General features: G+C 50.5%; 1 protein-coding gene across 1 annotated transcript in view; it reads right to left on the reverse strand.

Annotated features, from left to right (window-relative positions):
• Positions 1 to 16,005, reverse strand: part of p2rx7 (purinergic receptor P2X, ligand-gated ion channel, 7) — a 134,752-nt gene that overhangs the window by 69,691 nt on the left and 49,056 nt on the right. The window lies entirely within an intron of this gene.

Here is a 16,005-nt window from a genome sequence, read left to right on the forward strand (position 1 = left end):
GTTTTCAGCCCCGGGAGACGGCGCTAGGCTGCGGGGGACCGGGGCCGAGGACGCCGCGGTGTCGGGAGTCTTTATTCCGCGCTTTGTGTCCGTGTTTCTGTCGCGGTTTCCCGGGGTTTGTTCGCAGAGAGAGCGCTGTCCGATGGCGCCGCCTGAGCTGTGGCTTTGGCGCCTTCCATTTTGTTTTTCGGGGCGGAAGTGACGCAGGAGGAGGACACGGCGGCGCTCCCCTGGCGGCGGGAGGTCAGAACTGCAGCTGTCGAATGAAACGGGGCCAATGTTAATGTTTTAATTCGTTCTTATTGTCATGACTATTGTGGCAGTAAAGCGCGCGGGTTCTACCAGTGTTGACCAGGCCTGCTATTGGCTGGCGGTGACGTCAACCAGTCATCAAAGCGCTTCCTTTCTTACCCCTCTCGCTCTGACTTCCGGTTTCCCGTGGTTACCATGGCGCCCTCACGCAGCGTTCAAACTTCACGTCAAAGCTTTAGTATGAAGGTTATTTTATGTTTATATTACGCTAATTTTTTTGGACATTGAATTGTTTTGACATTGAATTTATTTCATTTTTAACATTGAATTTCATAAAATTCAAAAAACTACATTTTAAATGTAATCGTATTTATATACAATGCATATTTTTACGAGATTCAATGTAAAAATAATAATAATTCAATGTCAAAAAAATCAATTCGTAATAAAAACACAAAATAACCTTCATACTTAAAGGTTGAATGGACGATTTTTTGGGCCCAAATCTGAGTCTTATTTCCTCGTGGCGTGGACTGTCCATTAGTCCTGCCACGTGTCAATCATAAAACGCACCTATCTCTCACCTGCAGCCGCGTGCGGCTCGTCCCCACTTTTCCGTGTGTCTAAGCGCATTGATCTATCATAATATAGTTCCCTCAGTGTACGGGGCAAAATGAAGACGGAGAAAGACAGTTCGAGCTGACGCAGAAGTGGACAGAAATCTACGGGAGACGAGAGATGTGATGTGATCCGTTGCGCTAATAAACAAACACACGTGTGTGTTGTATCAGTCCACACGGGGGAGTGGCATGTGCACGGGGGAGTGGCATGTGCATGGGGGAGTGGCATGTGCACGGGGGAGTGGCATGAGCACGGGGGAGTGGCATGTGCACGGGGGAGTGGCATGTGCACGGGGGAGTGGCATGAGCACGGGGGAGTGGCATGTGCACGGGGGAGGGGCATGAGCACGGGGGAGTGGCATGAGCACGGGGGAGGGGCATGAGCACGGGGGAGTGGCATGAGCACGGGGGAGGGGCATGAGCACGGGGGAGTGGCATGAGCACGGGGGAGTGGCATGAGCACGGGGGAGTGGCATGAGCACGGGGGAGGGGCATGAGCACGGGGGAGTGGCATGAGCACGGGGGAGGGGCATGAGCACGGGGGAGTGGCATGAGCACGGGGGAGGGGCATGAGCACGGGGGAGGGGCATGAGCACGGGGGAGTGGCATGAGCACGGGGGAGTGGCATGAGCCTCCGCCTGAGTTCTCAAATCGTTGAAAAATCGTCCATTGCGCCTTTAAGCGTTTTATCGTCAAAATTCTTTATAACAAAACATTTATGAAAGATAATAAAGAGTTAAGGGGAGGCCAGGGGGCGGGGCATATCACAATTACATTTTATACATCAAAAACATTTAATGACAAAGAGTTTTCAATTAGAAATTGCTTTTTAGTTTAAACTTTTGGAAATGATGAGCAAATATGATTCAATTTGTTTAATAATGACTGATGATGAAAATGTACTTTTATGAATATAGAATTTGCCAAATGATAAGAAAATGAAATGAATTGCCATTTTCTTACTATAGTCCACTTTAGTATGTCCAAATGTTCATCTAAAGTTGGGTTCAATGAGAGATAAATTGTAAAAAGTCTTTTCAAAAGGTTTTAATAATGTGCAATTCCAGAAAAGGTGACTCAGTGTTTCAGGATGTAGCTTTAGCATTAGCTTTAGCATTAGCCTTAGCTTTAGCTTTAGCATTAGCTTTAGCATTAGCTCTGATTGTAACTGACGTTGCCGACCTTTATTTAACGCTTCCGGGTTCCAATCGTTTGATTTCTGGATTTTTGTGAATGACACGAAACTGTTTGTGAAATAAACGTCCGACAATGAACTGCAACTTATTCCAACTCTAATGTCCAGAAACTCATTTATCGACTCATTAAATCAAATAAACATATGTACTTTTGATAACTAATGGTCTCAAGTCTCTGCCCATCACGTGTCTTTAGCTGGTCCCGGGCCAACTCCAGGGGGCGCTGTTGAGTTTTAGAGACATTTGATGGTTTAAGCTGGTTTAGCCGCTAACGACCCTCAGAATGTCACGATTACTATTTTTATTTATCAAACATGAAACACAGAGTAAAGGACAAAGAAAAGTAGCTCCAAACACAAAATCACAGGCACATTTGAGTCATTTTTCTGATGTCATAATGTCACTTCTTGATCTTTGATGATGTTTGTCTCATTCATTTATTTCTTTTTTCTTGACGCCAAAGTTATGTTCCAAACGTGTTCTTTACCGTGTCCACAGCAGGAGTTCTGAGGCCCAAGTTCTTTTACCTGACCTGCCGTTCCCAACACGTTTTAACGACTTATCGAAACCGTCAGGTTCTGGGGCTCGAGCGCAGGAGGGCGGAGTTTAGAGCAGAGACAGAACCAATCACAGAAGCCCAGAAGTGACGCAAAGAACACGACACGCTGAACCGGAAATTACCCGTGTCAACAACTCTTCCGTCCTGAACCAGGAAATGTCTCCTGTATCGCCATGACGCCCTTCGTACAACCGCATCTAACTAGCCGGGTCACGAGCTGGGTCACGAGCCGGGTCACGAGCCGGGTCACGGGCCGGGTCACGGGCCGGGTCACGGGCCGGGTCACGAGGCGGGTCACGAGCCGGGTCACGTGCCGGGTCGGCCATCTTGAATGTTTCTGATCGGGGGGTGACGAGCTACTTCCGTATCTCAGTGTGACACGTTCAAATCTGGGGCTGGGATTGGTCGGTAGATGGAGGACCGACGACTTGATTGGCTCTGACTCTGACTCTTACGCATTCAAACAGAATGTGGGCGGGGCTGGCGGGTCAGGCAAGAGTTCATAGTTCTACACTGTAAAGTTCATAGTTCTACACTGTAAAGTTCATAGTTCTACACTGTAAAGTTCATAGTTCTACACTGTACAGTTCATAGTTCTACACTGTAAAGTTCATAGTTCAACACTGTACAGTTCATAGTTCTACACTGTAAAGTTCATAGTTCTACACTGTACAGTTCATAGTTCTACACTGTAAAGTTCATAGTTCTACACTGTACAGTTCATAGTTCTACACTGTAAAGTTCATAGTTCTACACTGTACAGTTCATAGTTCTACACTGTACAGTTCATAGTTCTACACTGTAAAGTTCATAGTTCAACACTGTAAAGTTCATAGTTCTACACTGTACAGTTCATAGTTCTACACTGTAAAGTTCATAGTTCTACACTGTACAGTTCATAGTTCTACACTGTAAAGTTCATAGTTCTACACTGTACAGTTCATAGTTCTACACTGTACAGTTCATAGTTCTACACTGTAAAGTTCATAGTTATACACTGTACAGTTCATAGTTCTACACTGTACAGTTCATAGTTCTACACTGTAAAGTTCATAGTTCTACACTGTACAGTTCATAGTTCTACACTGTACAGTTCATAGTTCTACACTGTAAACAGTGATATCAAGCGTACATCTGCAGCGGTGAATTATTATTGTCATGACGATTGTTGTGGCTGTTTCCATAAAGTCTTCACTTTCTCCACGTTTTGTCCCGTTACAGCCTGATTCTACGAACAACCGCGGTGACGTGAACCAGTCATCGAAGCACTTCCTGTCACACCGTTTCCCCCGGTTACGCCGCTCACGCAGACGCTCGGTTTGTGCTTCGGACCGCGTGGTTTCATCACGAGAGTTTCAGATTTGACTTTACGCCGGTGTCGTACGTTGCCGTTGACGATGCTGTAACGTTCATGTAAGGAGGCTCCACCCACTATCGGTGAGTTCTACGTCCTGGTTTATCCACTTTTAGGGCTGCGACGGTTCATTGTGACAAGCTGACCGTGGAAAATAATAATGGGATTTAGCATTTTAAAAAGTCTGTGTTTTTGGGGTTTTTTTGTTCATTTTTTTTCTTCATGTTTTTCATTTTCCAGACGCAAAAACACAACAGAAAGAAGCAATAATACGAGTCATGAGAAAGAACAATAATAATGGAGCCAAATGATGAAACACAAGACCTGTACAGGAACCCCCGGCACCACATGACTCTCAGTATTAGACCTGTACAGGAACCTTAGGCACCACATGACTCTCAGTATAAGACCTGTACAGGAACCTAAGGCACCACATGACTCTCAGTATAAGACCTGTACAGGAACCTCAGGCACCACATGACTCTCAGTATAAGACCTGTACAGGAACCTCAGGCACCACATGACTCTCAGTATTAGACCTGTACAGGAACCCCCGGCACCACATGACTCTCAGTATTAGACCTGTACAGGAACCCCCGGCACCACATGACTCTCAGTATTAGACCTGTACAGGAACCTCAGGCACCACATGACTCTCAGTATAAGACCTGTACAGGAACCTCAGGCGCCACATGACTCTCAGTATAAGACCTGTACAGGAACCTTAGGCACCACATGACTCTCAGTATCAGACCTGTACAGGAACCCCCGGCACCACATGACTCTCAGTATAAGACCTGTACAGGAACCCCCGGCACCACATGACTCTCAGTATAAGACCTGTACAGGAACCCCCGGCACCACATGACTCTCAGTATTAGACCTGTACAGGAACCTAAGGCACCACATGACTCTCAGTATAAGACCTGTACAGGAACCTAAGGCACCACATGACTCTCAGTATAAGACCTGTACAGGAACCTCAGGCACCACATGACTCTCAGTATTAGACCTGTACAGGAACCTAAGGCACCACATGACTCTCAGTATAAGACCTGTACAGGAACCCCCGGCACCACATGACTCTCAGTATAAGACCTGTACAGGAACCTAAGGCACCACATGACTCTCAGTATAAGACCTGTACAGGAACCTCAGGCACCACATGACTCTCAGTATTAGACCTGTACAGGAACCTCAGGCACCACATGACTCTCAGTATAAGACCTGTACAGGAACCTCAGGCACCACATGACTCTCAGTATAAGAACTGTACAGGAACCTCAGGCACCACATGACTCTCAGTATTAGACCTGTACAGGAACCTCAGGCACCACATGACTCTCAGTATAAGACCTGTACAGGAACCCCCGGCACCACATGACTCTCAGTATTAGACCTGTACAGGAACCTAAGGCACCACATGACTCTCAGTATAAGACCTGTACAGGAACCTCAGGCACCACATGACTCTCAGTATAAGACCTGTACAGGAACCTCAGGCACCACATGACTCTCAGTATTAGACCTGTACAGGAACCTCAGGCACCACATGACTCTCAGTATAAGACCTGTACAGGAACCTCAGGCACCACATGACTCTCAGTATAAGACCTGTACAGGAACCCCCGGCACCACATGACTCTCAGTATAAGACCTGTACAGGAACCTCAGGCACCACATGACTCTCAGTATAAGACCTGTACAGGAACCTCAGGCACCACATGACTCTCAGTATAAGAACTGTACAGGAACCTCAGGCACCACATGACTCTCAGTATTAGACCTGTACAGGAACCTCAGGCACCACATGACTCTCAGTATAAGACCTGTACAGGAACCTCAGGCATCACATGACTCTCAGTATAAGAACTGTACAGGAACCTCAGGCACCACATGACTCTCAGTATTAGACCTGTACAGGAACCTCAGGCACCACATGACTCAGTATAAGACCTGTACAGGAACCCCCGGCACCACATTACTCTCAGTATAAGACCTGTACAGGAACCTCAGGCACCACATGACTCTCAGTATAAGACCTGTACAGGAACCCCCGGCACCACATGACTCTCAGTATAAGACCTGTACAGGAACCTCAGGCACCACATGACTCTCAGTATAAGACCTGTACAGGAACCTCAGGCACCACATGACTCTCAGTATAAGAACTGTACAGGAACCTCAGGCACCACATGACTCTCAGTATTAGACCTGTACAGGAACCTCAGGCACCACATGACTCTCAGTATAAGACCTGTACAGGAACCTCAAGCACCACATGACTCTCAGTATAAGAACTGTACAGGAACCTCAGGCACCACATGACTCTCAGTATAAGAACTGTACAGGAACCTCAGGCACCACATGACTCTCAGTATTAGACCTGTACAGGAACCTCAGGCACCACATGACTCAGTATAAGACCTGTACAGGAACCCCCGGCACCACATTACTCTCAGTATAAGACCTGTACAGGAACCTCAGGCACCACATGACTCTCAGTATAAGACCTGTACAGGAACCTCAGGCACCACATGACTCTCAGTATTTGTGGTGCTTAGTGTTTCCTGTCACTCGACCGACTTGAAAACACGACCTTAAACATTGATCACATATTTACTGGCCGTACGTTTCCAGAACGTCAAATTGTGAGAGCGAATCCAAAGCCATTGAAATGTGTAACTCTAAAGGACAGAAGGGGGCGCCAGACAGTGGACCATCATCATGGAGGACATGTCTCTCGTTGGGTTTGGACATGTCCGTCATCTGCAGCAGTCGTTTCACATCGACCTGTAAATAAACCATGGTTAAAGTCTTAGTTTAGTCCAGGTTTACTTTAATCTAGCCTTGGTCTTTGGCTTAATTCACCTTTTCCTCCAGGACTAAAGCCGCTGCAGTGAAGCCGGTCCAGGACTAAAGCCGCTGCAGTGAAGCCGGTCCAGGACTAAAGCCGCTGCAGTGAAGCCGGTCCAGGACTAAAGCCGCTGCAGTGAAGCCGGTCCAGGACTAAAGCCACTGCAGTGAAGCCGGTCCAGGACTAAAGCCACTGCAGTGAAGCCGGTCCAGGACTAAAGCCACTGCAGTGAAGCCGGTCCAGGACTAAAGCCGCTGCAGTGAAGCCGGTCCAGGACTAAAGCCGCTGCAGTGAAGCCGGTCCAGGACTAAAGCCGCTGCAGTGAAGCCGGTCCAGGACTAAAGCCACTGCAGTGAAGCCGGTCCAGGACTAAAGCCGCTGCAGTGAAGCCGGTCCAGGACTAAAGCCGCTGCAGTGAAGCCGGTCCAGGACTAAAGCCGCTGCAGTGAAGCCGGTCCAGGACTAAAGCCGCTGCAGTGAAGCCGGTCCAGGACTAAAGCCGCTGCAGTGAAGCCGGTCCAGGACTAAAGCCGCTGCAGTGAAGCCGGTCCAGGACTAAAGCCGCTGCAGTGAAGCCGGTCCAGGACTAAAGCCGCTGCAGTGAAGCCGGTCCAGGACTAAAGCCGCTGTGCTCTGGAGTTGTGCCGCTTCATCTTGATTGTGTGGTTCTTCTAAAGCCGCTGATATGAAAAGTGCAGAGTTTGTTCTTATCTGAGCGAGGCACAAAGACAAATGTGCTCGAGTCTGAGCGCCGGATCAGATCTGCACCTCCCACTCTGTGTCAGCACCTCCCACTCTGTGTCAGCACCTCCCACTCTGTGTCAGCACCTCCCCCTCTGTGTCAGCACCTCCCCCTCTTTGTCAGCACCTCCCCCTCTGTGTCAGCACCTCCCCCTCTCTGTCAGCACCTCCCCCTCTTTGTCAGCACCTCCCCCTCTTTGTCAGCACCTCCCCCTCTCTGTCAGCACCTCCCCCTCTGTGTCAGCACCTCCCACTCTCTGTCAGCACCTCCCCCTCTGTGTCAGCACCTCCCCCTCTCTGTCAGCACCTCCCCCTCTTTGTCAGCACCTCCCCCTCTTTGTCAGCACCTCCCCCTCTGTGTCAGCACCTCCCCCTCTTTGTCAGCACCTCCCCCTCTGTGTCAGCACCTCCCCCTCTCTGTCAGCACCTCCCCCTCTTTGTCAGCACCTCCCCCTCTGTGTCAGCACCTCCCACTCTCTGTCAGCACCTCCCCCTCTGTGTCAGCACCTCCCCCTCTGTGTCAGCACCTCCCCCTCTGTGTCAGCACCTCCCCCTCTGTGTCAGCACCTCCCTGCAGGAACACGTGACGTCCACCAGGGGCAGTTTGTGTCGGGTTTTTACTTTTATTTGAAGAAATATCACACAATTTAACAGTAATTTCACTTTTGTCACAGAAAAACATTTCGAGCCTTGAAAAACAGAATTGTTGCTCATTATTTGTTGTAACTTTTATCCTGATGGAAGTGAGTGTAATTCCTCATGTGTCCAGCAGGAGGACGCTTCAGTCGTATCGTCTGGACTCGGTTCAACTTGTGACCTGACTGCCACTCCCTCATCACTGATGAGTACCTGTTTGCTTTAACCCGACCGACCTGTAATATATGAAGGTGTGACAGCCAGAGGTCAAGGTTCAACATGGTCCCGGGGTTTGGGTCCAGGTTCTTCATGGTTCTGGGGTCTGGGTCATGGTTCTTCATGGTTCTGGGGTCTGAGTCATGGTTCTTCATGGTTCTGGGGTTTGGGTCCAGGTTCTTCATGGTTCTGGGGTTTGGGTCCAGGTTCTTCATGGTTCTGGGGCTTGGGTCTAGGTTCTTCATGGTTCTGGGGTTTGGGTCATGGTTCTTTATGGTTCTGGGGTTTGGGTCATGGTTCTTCATGGTTCTGGGGTTTGGGTCCAGGTTCTTCATGGTTCTGGGGCTTGGGTCCAGGTTCTTCATGGTTCTGGGGTTTGGGTCCAGGTTCTTCATGGTTCTGGGGTCTGGGTCATGGTTCTTCATGGTTCTGGGGTCTGGGTCATGGTTCTTCATGGTTCTGGGGTTTGGGTCCAGGTTCTTCATGGTTCTGGGGTTTGGGTCCAGGTTCGTCATGGTTCTGGGGCTTGGGTCTAGGTTCTTCATGGTTCTGGGGTTTGGGTCATGGTTCTTTATGGTTCTGGGGTTTGGGTCATGGTTCTTCATGGTTCTGGGGTTTGGGTCCAGGTTCTTCATGGTTCTGGGGCTTGGGTACAGGTTCTTCATGGTTCTGGGGTTTGGGTCCAGGTTCTTCATGGTTCTGGGGTCTGGGTCATGGTTCTTCATGGTTCTGGGGTCTGGGTCATGGTTCTTCATGGTTCTGGGGTTTGGGTCCAGGTTCTTCATGGTTCTGGGGTTTGGGTCCAGGTTCTTCATGGTTCTGGGGCTTGGGTCTAGGTTCTTCATGGTTCTGGGGTTTGGGTCATGGTTCTTTATGGTTCTGGGGTTTGGGTCATGGTTCTTCATGGTTCTGGGGTTTGGGTCCAGGTTCTTCATGGTTCTGGGGCTTGGGTCCAGGTTCTTCATGGTTCTGGGGTTTGGGTCCAGGTTCTTCATGGTTCTGGGGTTTGGGTCCAGGTTCTTCATGGTTCTGGGGTTTGGGTCCAGGTTCTTCATGGTTCTGGGGTTTGGGTCCAGGTTCTTCATGGTTCTGGGGCTTGGGTCTAGGTTCTTCATGGTTCTGGGGTTTGGGTCATGGTTCTTTATGGTTCTGGGGTTTGGGTCATGGTTCTTCATGGTTCTGGGGTTTGGGTCCAGGTTCTTCATGGTTCTGGGGCTTGGGTCCAGGTTCTTCATGGTTCTGGGGTTTGGGTCCAGGTTCTTCATGGTTCTGGGGTCTGGGTCATGGTTCTTCATGGTTCTGGGGTCTGGGTCATGGTTCTTCATGGTTCTGGGGTTTGGGTCCAGGTTCTTCATGGTTCTGGGGTTTGGGGCCAGGTTCTTCATGGTTCTGGGGCTTGGGTCTAGGTTCTTCATGGTTCTGGGGTTTGGGTCATGGTTCTTTATGGTTCTGGGGTTTGGGTCATGGTTCTTCATGGTTCTGGGGTTTGGGTCCAGGTTCTTCATGGTTCTGGGGCTTGGGTCCAGGTTCTTCATGGTTCTGGGGTTTGGGTCCAGGTTCTTCATGGTTCTGGGGTCTGGGTCATGGTTCTTCATGGTTCTGGGGTCTGGGTCATGGTTCTTTATGGTTCTGGGGTTTGGGTCATGGTTCTTCATGGTTCTGGGGTTTGGGTCCAGGTTCTTCATGGTTCTGGGGCTTGGGTCCAGGTTCTTCATGGTTCTGGGGTTTGGGTCCAGGTTCTTCATGGTTCTGGGGTCTGGGTCATGGTTCTTCATGGTTCTGGGGTCTGGGTCATGGTTCTTCATGGTTCTGGGGTTTGGGTCCAGGTTCTTCATGGTTCTGGGGTCTGGGTCATGGTTCTTCATGGTTCTGGGGTCTGGGTCATGGTTCTTCATGGTTCTGGGGTTTGGGTCCAGGTTCTTCATGGTTCTGGGGTCTGGGTCATGGTTCTTCATGGTTCTGGGGTCTGGGTCATGGTTCTTCATGGTTCTGGGGTTTGGGTCCAGGTTCTTCATGGTTCTGGGGTTTGGGTCCAGGTTCTTCATGGTTCTGGGGCTTGGGTCTAGGTTCTTCATGGTTCTGGGGTTTGGGTCATGGTTCTTTATGGTTCTGGGGTTTGGGTCATGGTTCTTCATGGTTCTGGGGTTTGGGTCCAGGTTCCTCATGGTTCTGGGGCTTGGGTCCAGGTTCTTCATGGTTCTGGTGTTTGGGTCCAGGTTCTTCATGGTTCTGGGGTTTGGGTCATGGTTCTTTATGGTTCTGGGGCTTGGGTCTAGGTTCTTCATGGTTCTGGGGTTTGGGTCCAGGTTCTTCATGGTTCTGGGGCTTGGGTACAGGTTCTTCATGGTTCTGGGGTTTGGGTCCAGGTTCTTCATGGTTCTGGGGTCTGGGTCCAGGTTATTCATGGTTCTGGGGTTTGGGTCCAGGTTCTTCATGGTTCTGGGGCTTGGGTCTAGGTTCTTCATGGTTCTGGGGTTTGGGTCCAGGTTCTTCATGGTTCTGGGGCTTGGGTACAGGTTCTTCATGGTTCTGGGGTTTGGGTCCAGGTTCTTCATGGTTCTGGGGTCTGGGTCATGGTTCTTCATGGTTCTGGGGTCTGGGTCATGGTTCTTCATGGTTCTGGGGTTTGGGTCCAGGTTCTTCATGGTTCTGGGGTTTGGGTCCAGGTTCTTCATGGTTCTGGGGCTTGGGTCTAGGTTCTTCATGGTTCTGGGGTTTGGGTCATGGTTCTTTATGGTTCTGGGGTTTGGGTCATGGTTCTTCATGGTTCTGGGGTTTGGGTCCAGGTTCTTCATGGTTCTGGGGCTTGGGTCCAGGTTCTTCATGGTTCTGGGGTTTGGGTCCAGGTTCTTCATGGTTCTGGGGTTTGGGTCCAGGTTCTTCATGGTTCTGGGGTTTGGGTCCAGGTTCTTCATGGTTCTGGGGTTTGGGTCCAGGTTCTTCATGGTTCTGGGGCTTGGGTCTAGGTTCTTCATGGTTCTGGGGTTTGGGTCATGGTTCTTTATGGTTCTGGGGTTTGGGTCATGGTTCTTCATGGTTCTGGGGTTTGGGTCCAGGTTCTTCATGGTTCTGGGGCTTGGGTCCAGGTTCTTCATGGTTCTGGGGTTTGGGTCCAGGTTCTTCATGGTTCTGGGGTCTGGGTCATGGTTCTTCATGGTTCTGGGGTCTGGGTCATGGTTCTTCATGGTTCTGGGGTTTGGGTCCAGGTTCTTCATGGTTCTGGGGTTTGGGTCCAGGTTCTTCATGGTTCTGGGGCTTGGGTCTAGGTTCTTCATGGTTCTGGGGTTTGGGTCATGGTTCTTTATGGTTCTGGGGTTTGGGTCATGGTTCTTCATGGTTCTGGGGTTTGGGTCCAAGTTCTTCATGGTTCTGGGGCTTGGGTCCAGGTTCTTCATGGTTCTGGGGTTTGGGTCCAGGTTCTTCATGGTTCTGGGGTCTGGGTCATGGTTCTTCATGGTTCTGGGGTCTGGGTCATGGTTCTTTATGGTTCTGGGGTTTGGGTCATGGTTCTTCATGGTTCTGGGGTTTGGGTCCAGGTTCTTCATGGTTCTGGGGCTTGGGTCCAGGTTATTCATGGTTCTGGGGTTTGGGTCCAGGTTCTTCATGGTTCTGGGGTCTGGGTCATGGTTCTTCATGGTTCTGGGGTCTGGGTCATGGTTCTTCATGGTTCTGGGGTTTGGGTCCAGGTTCTTCATGGTTCTGGGGTCTGGGTCATGGTTCTTCATGGTTCTGGGGTCTGGGTCATGGTTCTTCATGGTTCTGGGGTTTGGGTCCAGGTTCTTCATGGTTCTGGGGTCTGGGTCATGGTTCTTCATGGTTCTGGGGTCTGGGTCATGGTTCTTCATGGTTCTGGGGTTTGGGTCAAGGTTCTTCATGGTTCTGGGGTTTGGGTCCAGGTTCTTCATGGTTCTGGGGCTTGGGTCTAGGTTCTTCATGGTTCTGGGGTTTGGGTCATGGTTCTTTATGGTTCTGGGGTTTGGGTCATGGTTCTTCATGGTTCTGGGGTTTGGGTCCAGGTTCCTCATGGTTCTGGGGCTTGGGTCCAGGTTCTTCATGGTTCTGGTGTTTGGGTCCAGGTTCTTCATGGTTCTGGGGTCTGGGTCATGGTTCTTCATGGTTCTGGGGTCTGGGTCATGGTTCTTCATGGTTCTGGGGTTTGGGTCCAGGTTCTTCATGGTTCTGGGGCTTGGGTCTAGGTTCTTCATGGTTCTGGGGTTTGGGTCATGGTTCTTTATGGTTCTGGGGTTTGGGTCATGGTTCTTCATGGTTCTGGGGTTTGGGTCCAGGTTCTTCATGGTTCTGGGGCTTGGGTCCAGGTTCTTCATGGTTCTGGGGTTTGGGTCCAGGTTCTTCATGGTTCTGGGGTCTGGGTCATGGTTCTTCATGGTTCTGGGGTCTGGGTCATGGTTCTTCATGGTTCTGGGGTTTGGGTCCAGGTTCTTCATGGTTCTGGGGTTTTGGTCCAGGTTCTTCATGGTTCTGGGGCTTGGGTCTAGGTTCTTCATGGTTCTGGGGTTTGGGTCATGGTTCTTTATGGTTCTGGGGTTTGGGTCATGGTTCTTAATGGTTCTGGGGTTTGGGTCCAGGTTCTTCATGGTTCTGGGGCTTGGGTCCAGGTTCTTCATGGTTCTGGGGTTTGGGTCCAGGTTCTTCATGGTTCTGGGGTCTGGGTCATGGTTCTTCATGGTTCTGGGGTCTGGGTCATGGTTCTTCATGGTTCTGGGGTTTGGGTCCAGGTTCTTCATGGTTCTGGGGCTTGGGTCTAGGTTCTTCATGGTTCTGGGGTTTGGGTCATGGTTCTTTATGGTTCTGGGGTTTGGGTTCAGGTTCTTCATGGTTCTGGGGTTTGGGTCATGGTTCTTTATGGTTCTGGGGTTTGGGTCCAGGTTCTTCATGGTTCTGGGGTTTGGGTCCAGGTTCTTCATGGTTCTGGGGTTTGGGTCCAGGTTCTTCATGGTTCTGGGGTTTGGGTCCAGGTTCTTCATGGTTCTGGGGTTTGGGTCCAGGTTCTTCATGGTTCTGGGGTCTGGGTCATGGTTCTTCATGGTTCTGGGGTCTGGGTCATGGTTCTTCATGGTTCTGGGGTTTGGGTCCAGGTTCTTCATGGTTCTGGGGTTTTGGTCCAGGTTCTTCATGGTTCTGGGGCTTGGGTCTAGGTTCTTCATGGTTCTGGGGTTTGGGTCATGGTTCTTTATGGTTCTGGGGTTTGGGTCATGGTTCTTCATGGTTCTGGGGTTTGGGTCCAGGTTCTTCATGGTTCTGGGGCTTGGGTCCAGGTTCTTCATGGTTCTGGGGTTTGGGTCCAGGTTCTTCATGGTTCTGGGGTCTGGGTCATGGTTCTTCATGGTTCTGGGGTCTGGGTCATGGTTCTTCATGGTTCTGGGGTTTGGGTCCAGGTTCTTCATGGTTCTGGGGCTTGGGTCTAGGTTCTTCATGGTTCTGGGGTTTGGGTCATGGTTCTTTATGGTTCTGGGGTTTGGGTTCAGGTTCTTCATGGTTCTGGGGTTTGGGTCCAGGTTCTTCATGGTTCTGGGGTTTGGGTCCAGGTTCTTCATGGTTCTGGGGTTTGGGTCCAGGTTCTTCATGGTTCTGGGGTTTGGGTCCAGGTTCTTCATGGTTCTGGGGTTTGGGTCCAGGTTCTTCATGGTTCTGGGGTTTGGGTCCAGGTTCTTCATGGTTCTGGGGTTTGGGTCATGGTTCTTTATGGTTCTGGGGTTTGGGTCTAGGTTCTTCATGGTTCTGGGGTTTGGGTCATGGTTCTTTATGGTTCTGGGGTTTGGGTTCAGGTTCTTCATGGTTCTGGGGTTTGGGTCCAGGTTCTTCATGGTTCTGGGGTTTGGGTCCAGGTTCTTCATGGTTCTGGGGTTTGGGTCCAGGTTCTTCATGGTTCTGGGGTTTGGGTCCAGGTTCTTCATGGTTCTGGGGTCTGGGTCATGGTTCTTCATGGTTCTGGGGTTTGGGTCCAGGTTCTTCATGGTTCTGGGGCTTGGGTCTAGGTTCTTCATGGTTCTGGGGTTTGGGTCATGGTTCTTTATGGTTCTGGGGTTTGGGTCATGGTTCTTCATGGTTCTGGGGTTTGGGTCCAGGTTCTTCATGGTTCTGGGGCTTGGGTCCAGGTTCTTCATGGTTCTGGGGTTTGGGTCCAGGTTCCTCATGGTTCTGGGGTCTGGGTCATGGTTCTTCATGGTTCTGGGGTCTGGGTCATGGTTCTTCATGGTTCTGGGGTTTGGGTCCAGGTTCTTCATGGTTCTGGGGTTTGGGTCCAGGTTCTTCATGGTTCTGGGGCTTGGGTCTAGGTTCTTCATGGTTCTGGGGTTTGGGTCATGGTTCTTTATGGTTCTGGGGTTTGGGTCATGGTTCTTCATGGTTCTGGGGTTTGGGTCCAGGTTCTTCATGGTTCTGGGGCTTGGGTCCAGGTTCTTCATGGTTCTGGGGTTTGGGTCCAGGTTCTTCATGGTTCTGGGGTCTGGGTCATGGTTCTTCATGGTTCTGGGGTCTGGGTCATGGTTCTTCATGGTTCTGGGGTTTGGGTCCAGGTTCTTCATGGTTCTGGGGTTTGGGTCCAGGTTCTTCATGGTTCTGGGGTCTGGGTCATGGTTCTTCATGGTTCTGGGGTCTGGGTCATGGTTCTTCATGGTTCTGGGGTTTGGGTCCAGGTTCTTCATGGTTCTGGGGTTTGGGTCCAGGTTCTTCATGGTTCTGGGGTTTGGGTTCAGGTTCTTCATGGTTCTGGGGTTTGGGTCCAGGTTCTTCATGGTTCTGGGGTTTGGGTCCAGGTTCTTCATGGTTCTGGGGTTTGGGTCCAGGTTCTTCATGGTTCTGGGGTTTGGGTCCAGGTTCTTCATGGTTCTGGGGTTTGGGTCCAGGTTCTTCATGGTTCTGGGGTTTGGGTCCAGGTTCTTCATGGTTCTGGGGTCTGGGTCATGGTTCTTCATGGTTCTGGGGTTTGGGTCCAGGTTCTTCATGGTTCTGGGGTTTGGGTCCAGGTTCTTCATGGTTCTGGGGCTTGGGTCTAGGTTCTTCATGGTTCTGGGGTTTGGGTCATGGTTCTTTATGGTTCTGGGGTTTGGGTCATGGTTCTTCATGGTTCTGGGGTTTGGGTCCAGGTTCTTCATGGTTCTGGGGCTTGGGTCCAGGTTCTTCATGGTTCTGGGGTTTGGGTCCAGGTTCTTCATGGTTCTGGGGTCTGGGTCATGGTTCTTCATGGTTCTGGGGTCTGGGTCATGGTTCTTCATGGTTCTGGGGTTTGGGTCCAGGTTCTTCATGGTTCTGGGGCTTGGGTCTAGGTTCTTCATGGTTCTGGGGTTTGGGTCATGGTTCTTTATGGTTCTGGGGTTTGGGTCCAGGTTCTTCATGGTTCTGGGGTTTGGGTCCAGGTTCTTCATGGTTCTGGGGTTTGGGTCCAGGTTCTTCATGGTTCTGGGGTTTGGGTCCAGGTTCTTCATGGTTCTGGGGTTTGGGTCCAGGTTCTTCATGGTTCTGGGGTTTGGGTCCAGGTTCTTCATGGTTCTGGGGTTTGGGTCCAGGTTCTTCATGGTTCTGGGGTTTGGGTCCAGGTTCTTCATGGTTCTGGG

This window comes from Eucyclogobius newberryi, unplaced genomic scaffold (assembly GCF_026437365.1).
Source record: "Eucyclogobius newberryi isolate DKJ021-1_F unplaced genomic scaffold, fEucNew1.0.hap1 SCAF_6, whole genome shotgun sequence".
NCBI classification, from domain to species: domain Eukaryota; kingdom Metazoa; phylum Chordata; class Actinopteri; order Gobiiformes; family Gobiidae; genus Eucyclogobius; species Eucyclogobius newberryi.